This window comes from Diceros bicornis, chromosome 11 (assembly GCF_020826845.1).
Source record: "Diceros bicornis minor isolate mBicDic1 chromosome 11, mDicBic1.mat.cur, whole genome shotgun sequence".
Taxonomy (NCBI): Eukaryota; Metazoa; Chordata; class Mammalia; order Perissodactyla; family Rhinocerotidae; genus Diceros; species Diceros bicornis.
The window spans coordinates 57398672-57415341 of record NC_080750.1 but is presented as its reverse complement, the minus strand read 5'-3'; positions in this window follow the sequence as shown (position 1 = coordinate 57415341).

Here is a 16670-nt window from a genome sequence, read left to right as displayed (position 1 = left end):
AATTCTTCTTTAAGTGTTTGGTGGAAGTTACCAGTTAAGCTATCTGGTCCTGATCTTTTGTTTGCTGTGAGGTTTTTGATTACTGATTCAATCTCCTTACTAGTAATCAGTCTCTTTATATTTTCTATTTCTTCATGAATCAGTCTTGGTAGGTTGTATATTTTTAGGAATTAACCCATTTCTTCTAAGTTGTCCAATTTTCATTTTGTCTTTAAAGGTAGGAGACTCTGGATCCTATTTAAGTCTTTTATCTTAGCAGGCAGGCATCCTGTGTCTGTTTAGCATGCAGATCCTGGCCTACTTTTGTGGGCTGTGGTTCCAATGACAATTTAATTTTCAGAGCCTTTGCAGTACTATTTTGGTCTGCTTGGTTTATATGGTACAGCTGATGCTCCCACTAGTCCCTACCTTTGCTGCCTGAGGGGTTAAGGAGCATCCCCCAACCAGGTTTGCCATGCCTTTAGATGAGGGAAAGGAGTCTAAGGCCCTGCTAGAACAGAAAATTCTTCCCAGGAGGCACATTCTGTGGTGGGATGCTGCTTTTATGTGGACGATGGAGTGCTTCTTGGGCCAGGTATTTGCTCTGGTTGGATTCCCCTTGCCTTTACCCTCTGGCTGCCCCGAGTTCCTGGTTAGGGAAGGGGAGACTCAGACCCATAGGGACAAAGAAGCTTCCTGAGTCATGTGCTCATTGTGCTAGCATCCCTTTGCCAGTGCCACCTAGCAACCTGGTACCTCTGTTTTGGGGAGGGGAAGTCTCATGCCTAACAGGGAAGGAGAGCACTTTCCCTGGCCACTTACTGTCAGTGAGGCTCCATATAGATCCCTCCGGCGTGTGCTGCTGGGCCTGCCTGGTGGTGTCAGTAGCAATCCTGTTCAACCTGGGAGAATGAGCTTACCTGGATTACTTTCTGTTGCTCAGTTGGTGGTCAGGAAATGCTGGGACTGACTCACCTCATCTCTTGGGTGCGGGAGTCCCGGACACCCTGCTTCTGTGTAGTTCCTTCAGTGCTGGAGTCCTTAACCGGTTCAGCTTCCTCTTTCCACCTTTCCAATTTCTGCTTTGTTTTCTCTTGCATCGCTTTCTCTTATATGGGTTCCAGGGTTTATAGTGAGCAAGGAAGATGAGTCTATGCCATCTTGTCCAGACCCTCTCGTATTGTTTTCAACTTCTTTTTTTAAAATATATAGATTAATTATTAGAGTTAAGTGATATATTTTAAAACTTTAAGAGAAATTTGGGAATTAATTCAATGTAATGAACCAATTATTGAAATTTTCACTGACATTCAGCAGGTAATAGAATTTTTTTTCATATAACAAAAATTTCGTCACTCTACATTTATCTCTAAAACTGCCAGATCTTGCAAGAAAAGAACGAATCTAAAACAGTTAATCACATTACTCATACAAACAAAGAAGTCTGGACAATTCATGATGCCTCATACTTTTTTGTTAAATTAACAAATCTACCTAAGACAATATTGACATTGGCCATGGTTTTGGAAAGCCTTCTCTAAGAGCTTCTTTAGGTGATATTGAATGTAGAATTTTCTTCAAAGTCTTACTCTACTTGATCAAGTGTATACATATATGGGAATGAACAATTTTGTTCAGATGCCCAGAAATTGAAAAAATATAGGGAAGAAAAAGCTTACATTGGGCTGCAGATTGGTAGAATGCTATTTACCTAATATACTTCCAATCATCAATAGAGTAATCAATGTGAAATTTATTACATTAAAGTAAAATTTCCAAAAACAAAAAAATATATATACTAAAAATTTCTCTCTACACTGAAGAATTATCCATAATCCCTTCTTAATTTGGCACCTCCTTGTCAGGTTTAAGGAACACTCATCCTGTGGTAGATAATGAGACCATTATCAAGGGAAGCAGAAAGAGAGTCTGCTTTTAATGTTTGCCTTAAGATTCCATCTAGAATTGTGTACCTTGTCAGTACTTGGGATATCGTTACTTAAGAGATTGTGTAATGCTATAAATTTTTCTTCTAAACACAACACTAAATTTTTAGACATATTATATAGCAAATATATGAACGGTAACTCAAAATATACTTTAATCTCAAAAAGAAACTGTAAAATATCTTAAGATAAAACGAAATGATGGAGGGACACAAGAACACATGCATAGAGGAGAAGCCAGTTTGAAGACATGAACTCTCTCCTTTAGTTAGGATCCATGTCCTGTTTAAGGATATTCGCCTTAAAACCTCTAGATGAGTAGTTCATATAAATAACTGTAAGATAAAAATCCTTTTTTATAAATGAGTAAAATTTAGATGTAAAGGAAGTTGTTGGGTATGTTTAAATTGAGTTTAGGTATTTTGTTGGCTTACCTTGTCTCAAATAAAGTGAAATTGATTTACTCCTTTATAACTTGCACCAGTTACATCATAGGTATTTTGATTTAGAGGAAATGGCATGTTAGGGAAGAATTTTGCTTTTCATCTAAACTATGATCTATTGACATAAAGGATAAATACTATTTGGATGTAGGAGGGCAGAATTTTCAAAACTTCTAGACTACAAATCTTTTTTTTTCTTTAATTTTTATGTCTTTATTTTTCCCCCCAAAGCCCCAGTAGATAGTTGTGTGTCATAGTTGCACAGCCTTCCAGTTGCTGTATGCGGGACGCGGCCTCAGCTTGGCCGGAGAAGCGGTGCGTCGGTGCGCGCCTGGGATCCGAACCCTGGGCCTCCAGCAGCGGAGCATGCGCACTTAACCGCTAAGCCACGGGGCCAGCCCTAGACTACAAATCTTAATGCTAGGTACAAAAGGAAGTTTGTTCTGTGGTTACATGATATATTTTCACAGATCGATTTATAATATGAGTTCTATCTTTCATATAACATTTTACAAAATGATTCTAAAACTTCATTTTGTACATTAATTTTTAGCACCCCATTCTCTACACCTTACTCAATATTGATTTTTAAAGCTTTATTGAGCTATAATTTACTTACAGTAAATTTCAACTATTGTAATTATACAGCTCAATATTTTTTAGTACATTGTGTTGTACAACCACCACTGCAATCCAGTTTTAGAATATTTTCATCACCCTAAAAAGTTCCTTTATGCACATTTGCAGTCAATCCCCACTGCCATCCTGAGCCATAGGCAATCACTGATCTGATTTTTGACTCAATAAGTTTGTCTTTTCTGGTCATATCATACAAATGGAATCATGTAATGTAATGCCTTTTGTGCCTGGCTGCTTTCACTTAGCATAATGCTCTTGAGGTTCGTCCATGTTGTAGCATGTATCAGTAATTTGTTCTTTTCTGTTGCTAAATTGTATTCCATTGTACAGAAAACACATTTTGTTTATTAGTTCATGAACTAATGGACATTTGGATTGTTTCTTGTTTTTGGCTACTACGAATAATGTTGCTAAGAACATTTGCTCAAGTCTTTATGTAGACATCTTTTCATTACATGTAGTAGATATCCTGGAGTGGAATTCCTGGGTTGTATGCTAAGTTTATTCTTCTTAAGAAACTGACAAATTGATTTCCAAAGTGACTATATCAGTTTATATTCCCATCATGAATATATGAAGGTTTCAGTTTGTCTATATCCTTGCCAACACTTAGTATTGAATATCTTTTTTGTTATGATGATAATGAATGTGCTTATTGTAATCATTCTAGTGGATGTGTAGTACATCTCTTTGTGGTTTTAATTTGCATTTCCCTAAAGACTAAAGATACTGAGCAACTCTTCATCTATCTTAGCCATTCATACATTGATGAAATGTCTATTCAAATCTTTTGCTGGTTTTTGAGTGGCAAAATTCATTATTTATGAATTTATTTTTTAATATTATTGGCTTATTATAGTTTTTTATATTATTATTGACTTATTGACTTGCTAGAGTTCTATATATATTCTGGAACAAGATTTTTGCATTAAATTTTTAAAACAGGATTTTCTGGGAAAGCAATTAATTTGTGTAAAAACTGGATGGATGAAATCTACTCTTATCCTTGTTATTATTTACTAATAAGCTTTGAAGATTAGGTAATAAAACAATTAAATTATGGAAATAATTATTTATATAGCTTAGAAGATTGCCCAATCACAACCTAGTATGTGTGTTTTTTTTTGCTTGGAATGATTTGCCCTGAGCTAACATCTGTTACCAATCTTTCTCTCTTCCCAGCCCTCCCACCCAAAGCCCCAGTACATAGTTGTGTATTCTAGTTGTAAGTTCTCCTAGCTCTTCTATGTGAGCCTCTGCCACAGCATGGCGACTGACAGATGAGTGGTGTGGTTCCGCCCCTGGGAACCGAACCCAGGCTGCCGAAGCTGAGTGCGCCAAACTTTAACCACTAGGCCATCAGGGCTGGCTCCCTAATGTTAGTCTTTTTAAGAGTTATAGCTAACATTGCAAATATATTTTGATTCAATTATTATTTTTATTCTCTTTTATTGCTGAAAATAATAATTCAGTTCTGGATTCTAATGACTTTTAAAAGGTTGATCTATGACTCTGAAGCTCTCAAAAGTCTTCTCTTATTTTTCTAATTTCCCAGTTCAAGCTCAATATGCTCTTTCAGGGAACTTCCAAATTTCATCTTACTTAGGTCTTAAATTGAACACAGCCATACTTACAGTCATCTTCTCTAGAGTGCTGGAAGGAGATGATGACTTTAAGATAGATTAAACTCAGGTATGAATTATTCATTCCCAGTACTTTCGGAGAAACACATATAAGCAAGGCTTAATTTTCCTTCTAAAATAGTGCTGCCTCAATCTCTTCCTTCAATACATGTATCTTGCTACCTCATTTACTTCCAGAGGATTCTGAATTTCAGTTAATACTAATTATAACCTTAAATGTAGGATGCAAAAAGTGCCTATATATGCAGTTTGGTAAAAGTCATTGCATATAAAAGTAACTCAAATTTTCTCTCACCATATAAGAAGTAAGGCTTGGCCTATTTTGTAGAGTGGCCTCTTCACCACTTCCTAACTACGAATTCCCCTTGGCTAAGATAAGACATTGTCTTACCTCCAATGCCCCTCTCATCTTATTAGGGACTACTTCCTGAAATTATAGCCTCACTTTCCTGCACTGTTAATTTCTCCATCTCTCAGATTAGTCTCATTATTATGCAATGATGTTCTGATATTTTTCTCCACAAAAACAAGAGAATAAAAATACTTTAAACATATGATGTGTTGCCTACTCTAGTGGAACTGTATGGTCTTTCATTCTACTATAAATTTCAGAAACTATGAGAGGAACTTAGATTTTCTTCTTTTTCCCAGTTTTATTGAGATATAATTGACATAACATTGTATAAGTTTAAGGTATACAACAAATGATTCAATATACCGATATATTGTGAAATGATTACCACAATAAGAATAGTTAACATCCATCACCTCACATAGTTATGATTTTTTTCCCTTGTGGTGAGAACTTTTAAGATCTACTCTCTTAGCAACTTTCAAATATAAAACAAAGTATTGTTATCTATACTCATAATGTTGTATATTACATCCCCAGACCTTATTTATCTTATAACTGGAATTTTGTACCTTTTGATCACCTTCACCTAATCCCACCCCCCGCCCCCACCTACCCCGTGCATCTAAAACCACAAATCTGATTTCTGTTTCTGAGTTTGCTTCTTTTTATATTCTATGTATAAGTGAGATTATACAGTATATGTTTTTCTCTGTCTATTTCACTTAGCATAATGCCCTCAAGATCCATCCATGTTGTTGCAAATGGCAAGATATCCTTCTTTTTATGGCTAAATGGTATTTCATTGTATATATATCACAATTTCTTTATACATTCATCTGTCAATGGACACTTAGATTGTTTCTATGGCTTGGCTATTAGAAAAAATTTCACAGTGAACATGGTGATGCAGATATTTCGTCGGGATACTAATCTCATTTCCTTTGGATATATACCCAAAAGTGGGATTGCTGGATTATATGGTAGTTCTATTTTTAATTTTTTGAGGAATCTCTGTAGTGTTTTCCATAGTAGCTACACCAATTTAAATTCCCACAAACAGTGCAAAAGTGTTCCCTTTTCTCCACATTCTTGCCAATATTTATCTCCTTTTGATGATAGCCATTCTAACAAGTGTGAGGTGATGTCTCACCGTGGTTTTGATTTGCATTTCCCTAATGAGTGATGATGAGCATCTTTTCATATATCTGTTGGCCATTTGTATATCTTCTTTGGAAAAATGTCTATTCAGGTCCTTTCCACATTTTTTAATCAGATTATTTATTTTTTTTGCTATTGAATTGTATGAGTTCCTTATATTTTGGATAGTAACCCCTTATCAGATACGCGGTTTGCAAATATTTTCTCTCATTCCGTAGGTTGTCTTTTCATTTTCTTGATGGTTTCTTTTTCTGTGCAGAAACTTTTAAGTTTGATGTAGTACCACTTTATTTTTTATTCTGTTGCTCGTGTTTTAGGTGTCATATCCAAAAAATCATTGCCAAGACACGTGTTGAGAAGCTTTTCCCTATATTTTCTTCTAGGAATTTTATGGCTTCAGATCTTATATTTAAGTCTGTAAATATTTTGAGTTGATTTTTGTGAGTGATGTAGGACAGGTAATTAGTTTTATTCATTTACATGTGAATATCCAATTTTCCCAGCACCATTTATTGAAGAGACTATCTTTTCTCCATTCAGTATTTTTGCCTCCCTTGTCAAATATTAATTGACTATGCATGGGTTTATTTCTGGGCTCTCAATTTTGTTCCATTGGTCTATGTGTCTGTTTTTATGCCAGTACCATACCATTTTGACTACTATAGCTTTGTAATATAGCTTGAAATCAGGAAGTGTGATGCCTCCAGCTTTTCTCTTCTTTCTCAGGATTGCTTTGGCTATTTGGGGTCTTTTTGATGCCATACTAATTTTAGGATTGTTTTTTCTAATTCTGTAAAAAGTGTCATTGGAATCTTGATAGGGCTTGCACTGAATCTATGGATGGCTTTGGCTAATAAGAATATTTTAACAATACTAATTCTTCCAATTCATGAACGTAGGATATCTTTCCATTGATTGTGTCTTCTTCAATTTGTTTCTTCAATATGTTGTAATTTTCAGTATACAGATTTTTCACCTTCTCAGTTAAATTTATTCCTAAGTATTTTATTGTTTTTGATGCTATTTTAAATGGGACTTTTAATTTCTTTTTCAGAAATTCATTGTTAGTGTATAGAATACCACTGATATTTGTATGTTGATTTTTGTATCCTGCAACTTTACTGAATTTGTTGATATGATATAATCATTTTTGGTAGAGTCTTTAGGATTTTCTATGTATAAAATCATGTCATCTTCAAATAGGGACAATTTTACTTCCTTCTTCCAATTCTGATGACTTTATTTTTCTTGCCTGATTGCTCTGGTTAGGAATTCTGGTATGTAGTGTAAGCATCTGACAGTTGGCTTGCCTGACATTAAGATTTTAATTGCTGAGAGATCCACTCAAAGACAGCTATCTGGAATAAACACATTGCCACACATGGAACTAGATAAAAAGAGCCAGACTGACCCACCTCTGAAGTTTCCTTTGTTTTAGAGATCTCTAGTTGACTTAGATAATTGTCTAGCCACTTGTTTTTCCCTTCCTGTGCTTTAATTCCCACTCTTAATGTTTTAAATTAACCAAGAAAGAGTGAACCTGTTAAACCCTGGGCCCCAAACCTCAACACCAAGAAAAGGAGAACCTCAGGTCCGTGCCCTCTCTTTCTCTTTCTACCCGCAACCTGGCTGTGTGCCCCAGGTGTGCATGTACCCTCCAGGATCTGTAAGTAATAAACATTGTCTTTTGTCAAATTTCCCTGATAGTTGTGGCTGAGGTACATCTTCCAATCATAATAAGAACAAGGGCCATTCCAGCCACAACAATGGCTCCAAAAGGAGATATGTATATGGGAGACTCACCACAGGCACAGATGAGTGCCCCCAGACATTTCTAGTCTGTAGCATCACTAGGCTGAGACAAGCACAAAACACAGTTCTATGTTGAATAGGAGTGGTGAGAGTGGGCACAGTTGTGTTAGTGCTGATCTTAGATGAAAAGCTTTCAACCTTTCATCATTGAATAAAATGTTAGCTGTGGGCTTGTCATATATGGCCTTTATTATTTATTTATTTTTGTGAGAAAGATTGGCCCTGAGCTAACATCTGCCAGTCCTCCTCTTTTTTTGCTGAGGAAGACTGGCCCTGGGCTAACATCCATGCCCATCTTCCTCCATTTTGTATGGGATGCCGCCACAGGATGGCTTGAGAAGCGGTGCATCGGTGCATGCCCGGGATCCAAACTGGTGAACCCCGGGCCACCGCAGTGGAGCCTACGCACTTAACTGCTTGTGCCACTGGGCCAGCCCCTATGGGCTTTATTATGTTGCCGTACTTTCATTCTATACCTAATTTTTTGAGAGTTATCATCATAAATGGATATTTAATTTTGTCAAATGCTTTTTCTGCATCTATTGAAAGAATCATATGATTTTTATTTTTATTCTTTTAATGTGATGTATCACATTTATTAATTTCCATATATTGAAATATCCTCGCATCCCAGAGATGAATCCTACTTTATCATGGTGTATGGTCCTCTTAATGTGCTGCTGAATTCAGTTTGCTAGTATTTGTTGAGAATTTTTGCACCTGTATTCATCAGGGATATTGGCCTACAGTTTTCTTTTCTTGTAGTGTCCTTATCTGGCTTTGGTATTAGGGCAGTGATGGCCTCATAAAAAAAAAGTTTGAGAGTGTTCCCTCCTCTTTGATTTTTTGGAAGACTTTGAGAAGGATTGGTCTTAATTCTTTAAATGTTTGGTAGCATTCACCATGAAGCCATCTGGTCCTGGGATTTTCTGTGTTGGGAGGTTTTTGATTACTGATTCAATCTTGTTACTAGTAATTGGTCTGTTCAGATTGTCTATTTCTTCATGAATCAGTCTTGGTAGGTTATATGTTTCTAGGAATTTATCCATTTCTTCTAGGTTGTCCAGTTTGTTGGCATATAGTTTTTCATAGTAGTCTCTTATGATTTTTATTTCTGTGGTATCAATTGTAATGTCTCCTCTTTCATTTAAAATTTTATTGATTTGCATCTTCGCTCATTTGTTTTTTAGCTCATCTAGCTAAATGTTTGTCAATTTTGTTTATCATCTTTTCAAAGAACCAACTTTTAGTTTGTAATCTTTTCTATTGTTTTCCTGTTCTCCGTTTCACTTATTTCTACTCTGATATTTATTATTTACTTCCTTCTGCTAACCTTCCTAGAAAGTATTCTGTGTGTGCTTGAGAAATATGTGTACTCTGCTGTTGTTGGATGAAATGTTCTATATATATCTGTTGGGTCTTCTTGGTCTATAGTGTTGCTCAAATCTGCTGATTCCTTGTTGAGTCTGTCTGGATGATCTCTCCATTGTTGAGAGTTAGGTATTAAAGTCCTCAACTATCATGGTATTTCTGTTTATTTTTCCTTTTAATTCTATTAGTATTTATTTTATATATTTAGGTGCTTTGATGTTGGGTGCATAAATATTTATAATCATTATATCTTCTTGATGGATTTACCCCTTTATCATTGTATAATGAACTTCTTTGTCTCTTTTGACCATTTTTATTTTAAAGCCTCTTTTGTCTGATATAAGAATAAGCTTATAAAGCTACCCTTGCTTCTTTTGGTTGCCATTTGCTTGAAATATCCTTTTCCATCCCTTTACTGTCAGTTTATGTGTGGCCTTAAAGCTAATGTGAGTCTCTTGTAGGCAGTATATGATTGGATCTTGCTTTTATATCCATTCAGGTATTCTATGTCTTTTCACTGGAGAGTTTAATCCATGTACATTGGAGTAATTATTGATAGATAAGAACTTATTATTGCCTTGTTGTTAATTGTTTTTCACTATTTTGTAGATCTATGGTTCCTTGCTTTTTAAGTTGCTGTCTTCTTTTGCGATTTGAGGACCTTTTGTAGTGGTATGGTTTGATCTTTTATCATAATCTTTGATGTAACCACTACAGGTTTTTCCTTTGTGGTTACCATAGGGTTTCCATAAATATCTTATAATTCTAACAACCTACTTTAACCTGATAACCAACAAAAAATATCTTATATTTCTAACAACCTATTTTAACCTGATAACCACTTAACTTTGCTATCATTTGTTAACTTTACACTTTTACTTCCCGCCTCACATTTTAGATGATTGATGTTACAATTTACATATTTTTTATATTGTGTGTCCAATAACAAATTATTTTAGTTATGGTTATTTTGTAATACGTTTGTTTTTTAGCATTTAAACTAGAGTGGTAAGTGAAGAATGCACCACCATTACAATATTAGAGAATCTGACTTTGACTATATATTTACCCTTACCAGTGAGTTTTATACCTACATTCATGTTTTATGATGTTGATTAGCATCCTTTTATTTCTGCGTGAAGAACTGCCTTTAGCATTTCTTTTAAGACAGGTCTAGTGGTGATGAACTCCCTCAGCTTTTGTTTGTTTGGGAAAGTGTTTCTCTCCTTCATTCCTGAAGGACAGCTCTCTGGGTATAAATTCTTGGTTGACAGTTTTATTCTTTCAATATTTTGAATACAGCATCCCCTTCTTTCTTGGCATGCCAAGTTTCTGTTGGGAAATCCACCTATAGTCTTATGGAGGGTCCCTTGCATATGACATAATGCTTGTCCCTTGCTGCTTTCAAAATTCTCTTTATCTTTGACTTTTGAAAATTTAATTATAATATGTCTCAGTCTAGCCCATTTTGGGTTCAGTCTATTTGTGGTCCTGTGGGACTCATGAATCCAGATGTCCATTTCTCTCTCCAGGTTTGGGAAGTTTTCTGCCATTATTGCTTTAAATATCTTTTCTGTACCTTTGTCTCTCTGTTCTCCTGGAATTTTCTTAATGTGTATGTTGTTTTTTATGCTGTTCTTTAAGTCTTGCAGGCTTTCTTCATTATTTTTCTTTCTTTTTTTTTTTTCTTTACTTTTTACTCCTCTGACAATTTTAAATGACCTATCTTTGAGTTCATTCATTATTTGTTTTGCTTGGTCAAGTCTGCTTTTGAAGCTCTCTATTGAGTTATTCAGTACCGTCATCATATTCTTCAGCTCTAGGATCTGTTTTTGTTTTGATGGGTTCTATTTCTTTGAACTTCTTGTTTTGTTCGTGCATTGTTTGCATAGCTTCATTTAGCTGTCTGTGTACCTCTGTGGTTCACTAAGCTTTTTTAAAAGGATTATTCTGAATTCTTTGACAGTTCATCAATCTCCATTTCTTTAGTGTCAGTTATTGGTGCTTTTTTAGTTTCCTTTGGTGTCATCTTTACCTGATTTTTCATGATCCATGATTTTTTACAGTGGTGTCTGTGCATTTGAGCAGGCTCTGCTTCTAGACTTTACGGGTTCACTTTGGCAAAGACAGTCCTTCACCAGTCGGCTCAGCTTGGCATTCTAGATGGGTCAGCTGGTAGTACCCTTGGGCAGGTGAGGCTTGTTAGAGTGTTTTGGGCAATACCACGGCCTAAGCTTGAGATTGGGGTAGCGGTAGTTTTGCCACTGTCTGAGAAGTGCTGGATAGGACCTCTGGCTTGGTTTCCTGCCCAAGTGCAGCTGTAGGATGGGTTCTTCAATTGCCCGGATTCTCTACTGAGGCTTCCTAGATGGTTGGGACTGGATCCTATACTTAGGAGCATGTGGGGCAATGAATTACTTTCACCACATGGGTGGAGTGACAGAATGGGCCCTAAGGCCGGCATCGCTCGTTGTTTGGGATCTGAATCTGGCAGAACTGTATACCAAGCTCCCTGGCTTGATGGAGCCGTGGGCTTTGCTCTGCAGACTGGTAGAGCCTCTGACTGGCTCTTTGCTCACATGCCACTGTAAGCAGGGCTGTAGGATGGGCTACACAGCTTCCCGGGTGCTCTGGTTACCTTTCCTGTTCAGAAAGGGCTGAAGACTGTATCTAGCATTGGGCAGGGCTACAAATTAGCTTGCTTGCCTGGATGGGGCCACAGGACAGGCTCTAAGACTGGAAAGGCTTGTTTAAGAATCTTGAATCAGGCAGAACTGCACACCAATCTCCCTGGCCAGACAGGTCCACTGGCTTGGCTCTGCAGACTGGCAGAGCTGCTGTTCGGGACTTCAGCTCAAGTGCTGATGGGCTATGCAGCTTCCCAAGTGCTCTGGCCAGGTTTCCTGGTCAGGTGGGGCTAGAGGGTGGCACTCAGCAGTAGTCAGGGCTGTGTGTTAGCTTTCCTGCCTGAACACGGCAGCAGAACAGGCTCCAAGGCTGGCAAGGCTTATTTGGGGTCTCAAATTAAAGAACTATACACTGAGTTCCCTGGCTAAATGGGGCCATTGGCTTGGGTCTGCAGATGGGCAGAGCTGCTGGCTGGGCTCTCAGTTCAAGTGCTGTGGGCTACACCGCTTTCTGGGTGCTCAGCCCAGGTTATCTGATACAGTGGGGCTGGGGGTGGCACTCAGCAGTAGGCGGGGCTATGAATTAGTTTCCCTGCTGAGCTGGGTGGCAGAACATGCTCCAAGGCTGGGAGGCTTGCCATCTGGAGTCCAAAATGAGGCAGAACTATACAGCAAGCTCCATGGTCACACAGGGCCATTGTCTTGGCTTTGCAGATGGGCAGATTTGCTGGTTGAAATTTCTACTTGGGCACCACTGTGCCCAAGTAGAAACTAAGTCTGCTAAGATCCAAGCTCTGCTTGCTGTAATCCTCACCCCACTTCTCTGTCATATTCTGATCCTCAAAAGTCAAGCCCCGTAGATTTCCCTCCACAATCCCCATGAGGCAAGGCCCAAATGGGTACCCCAGGAAGTGAGCCATAATGCTTGGGGAGCTGGATGTCCGCTTTGGGCTTTCTTTTTCCCACTGAGGAAACCGTAGACCCGTGGTGGGGGGGCCTCTCAGTAGGACCCTGTGCCAGCCTTGGGGAGGGGCAATGCAGTCAGAATGTAGCCATCCCTCTTACTCTTTTAATGTGGTCGTTCTTGGTCTCTGTGGTCCAGAGGGTTGCTTCAGCCTCCCCTCCGGGTTCTGGGATTTCACAGTGGTGTCTTGTCTATGAATAGTTGCTAGTTGGTTTTCTTGTGAGAGGGACTGAGGTCAGGAATGTCTTAAGTCACCATCTTGATGATGTCACTCTAGACTTAGATTTTCTATTGCAATTTGATGTGAACCTTTTGCACATCTCTATTATTAATTATCAATATTATTTTGGAAGTCAAGCAACACTAGCTTACTGTTTATCTTTATCTTAGAACCCTGCCCTCTTTGCCATCTTCAGAGATCTCTGAAGGTCAAGGCAACGTGATTTGTTCTCTGGCCTTGCTGCCTCTGAATTTTAAGCGTTGTCTCTAGGCCTATGCAATTTCAGATTACAAATATCTCAAGTGAAACTAGGAAGCCTCATTTCACAGAGCATCTACAATCATCCTCCTCACTCTTTTGAGGACAACCATCACTGAGTTTCACAGAGATTTCCCTGTACCCTCACCAGTGAACAGAGCGTCTTTTGGCAGTGCCCTCCATGAAAGATGGACAGGTTGGTTTTGAACCAACAGTAAACTTATTGCTGTTTTCTTACATAATTTGCTTTGGTTTTGAAAATTATAAGTAGGCTCTGATATTATATTTTAATCCCTCTACACTGGCTTGTAAGTTTTGGTATATTCTTGACAGATTCTAGTGATAGGTCAATTGACTCTCCTATTTTTTTAAATATGCTTAGTTATCTTTCTAATTCTATGGTGGTGTTTTATTGAACAATTAAGAATTGGAAGCATCAGAACACACTCAACTGTCAAAACTTTTTGAACCCAAGTTAATATTAATCATTTCAAAGGTTCTAGGATTGAATATAAAACATAATTGAAATAATATAATTCATTTTTAATGTCCTAAATTTTTTACTGCTAAATGAGAGTTTTTCTCTAAAGTGTATTTCGAATCATGCTAACATTGTTCAAAAGCTTTTAATAATTTCCTTTTGAAAAGTGTTCAGAAAAAACCTTCATGAGAACTACAAAATGTCTCATTACTCCAGAGTTATATGGTACTTTTTAAAGTCTAGTAATATCACAGTGTCCCTCCTTTCTCTTTATCTCTTCATCTCCCCAATTCATACCCTAATGTGACTCATCACATTTATAGATGAGCTCTAGAGTTATAAAGGCCAGAAATCTCTGCTATAAAATGATTTATTTTGGTAAGTGAAGGACAATCACATCAGAAGTAAGGTGAATTTTTATCAGAGGGGAAAAAATGGAAATGCAAGAGTGTATGACTTAGTTTAATTCTCAGTTATACATGTATACATTGATGATAAAGTGCTCTGAGAATTAGCAATGTCTGGGGAGATCTATGCTACCAAAATATTATAGTTACAATAGAAAAATGTCTATGTCAACCAAGGTCAAAATTGTTATATTCAGAGCTGAAAATGCTATATATAATTTGAATTTTATCTTTTTTCAATCTCAATGGAGAAAAATAATTGGAAATAGTTCATAAAATAATGTAACAGTAGAAAATTTTTTGAGAATAATCACATACAAATTCAGTGGTTTGGTATACATAGTGACAGAAGCCATTTGACACGTTAATTTAGATTGTGGAGGAATTTATCCTAACATTTATTCACACTACTTTAAGTAGATGACTGTCATGATAATCTGCCTAATATATGCTTCCTATTTTGTTTCATGACTGTGTGTCAGGCATTGTGTTAGGCATTTTAGGGGGTTACAAAAGAACAAAGGCATGCCTGCGGGTTTGTTGTTTCTTAAAGAAGGTGATACATGTACATGACTATATCCAATGTCTTCTACTAAAAAACTACTATCCTTTTTGTAAAGTTTTATAAATTTTTGTTCAATAAACAGAATCCCAGAAAAGTAAGAAATTAGAAGTTATGGGAATGTTGGCTTGCTTTATAAAATAATGTTCATAATATTGTCATTTACTGAGAGCCACTTACTACCAAGAACTGTAATAATGCTTTATGTATATCTCAACATTTCACATGATTTTACAAAGAAAGTATTCTTTTTATCCTATTCAGTAAATGAGAAGATGCTTTTCAGAAATGTTAAGTTATTATCTGCCCAAATATAATAACCAGTTGTTGACTGAGCTCTGTCAGACTTTGTATTAGTAAGGATAACACTGACTCCTATCACTCATAAAACCCCCAAGTTTTAGTGATTTGATACAATATAATATTACTTCTTGCATTTAAGGTCCCACACAGATTCACTGTTAGAAGGAAGTTTTGTGCACTTTTTTTTGGTTCAGAAACCTGACTCTTTCCATTTTATGGCTCTGTCTGCCATCCCTGTAGGGCCTTAGAATTCTCACTATTCAGTGACAGAAGAAAAAAGATAAATGTACATGTCAAACCCACTTTTTAAAAGTCCTAACCAAAAAATGAGCCATGATTCTTTACATTTTATTGTATCAATGAAGCTAATAACAGGCCCACACCCAGTTCCGTTGTGCAGAGGGACCTGGAAATGTAGTCACTTCCAGACATTACCCCACACTACAGAAAGCAGTGTGCAAATTTTTTGGTAGAGAGTCATCTCCATGAGACTCCTAATGCCATGTTAATTCCACAGTACTGTTCTATCTCCAATAAATAATATGTAAGTGGTATTTAATTTAACTTTCTGTTTAAATATCTTACTCAGTATGAAAATTTTACCCTACAGATGTTTAATTGCAATTCGTTAATTGCACACTGTGATATGATAGAGAAAAGTCTCAGGAGCAACATTTTGATGTAGTAGATCTATTTAACTTCATTATGTGCAATAACATTCACATGAGCATTCATAACTCCTCCCACTAAGCTATTATTTCCTAATAGCTTGATGGAATCATTAAATCAATTAAAAAATAAACGGTCTCACTGTTAGAATTTGTCCTAGTTGGCAAAACTACTTTGCTTGCCTTGGTGACCAGATGCATCATTTTTGATCTTTCTTAAATCAATATAAATTCTGCCATCCACTACCAATGACGTTAATGACTCAAAAGTCATTATTTTCTTTTTTTCTTATTGTTTTGTATTAGCAAGTTAAATGAACTGGAATCTTATTTCTTCTAGTGTTTTCAAAGTGCAGTGTACTTATTTTAAACAACTATATATATTTAAAAACCAGATCCTTTTTTGATTTAGTTGTTTAAGAGTTTTCTATGATATAATTATACACAGAGAAAATATAATAAAATACAACTAGAAGAATTATACTCTGAAATTGTTTGATAAAACTTACTTTTCTTTAACTATCAGCTAATCAATAGATATCTTCCACATGCCCAACATCAGAGATATTTTACTTTTAATATCTTTAGTCATATAACATATATATATATATATATATATATATATAAAATGAGACTTTGTAAATTATTATAGAACAAACACTCTTTTTAATATCCACTTGGGTCAAGAAATAGAACTTTGTCAGATACCCCGGAAACTTCTTCATGTGCCCTATCCTAATCATGCCTCCTTTTTCTTGCAAAAGTAATTGTCATTCTGATTTTTAACTCCCTTGTATTCCTTTATGATTTTATCACACAAATGTGCATTGCATC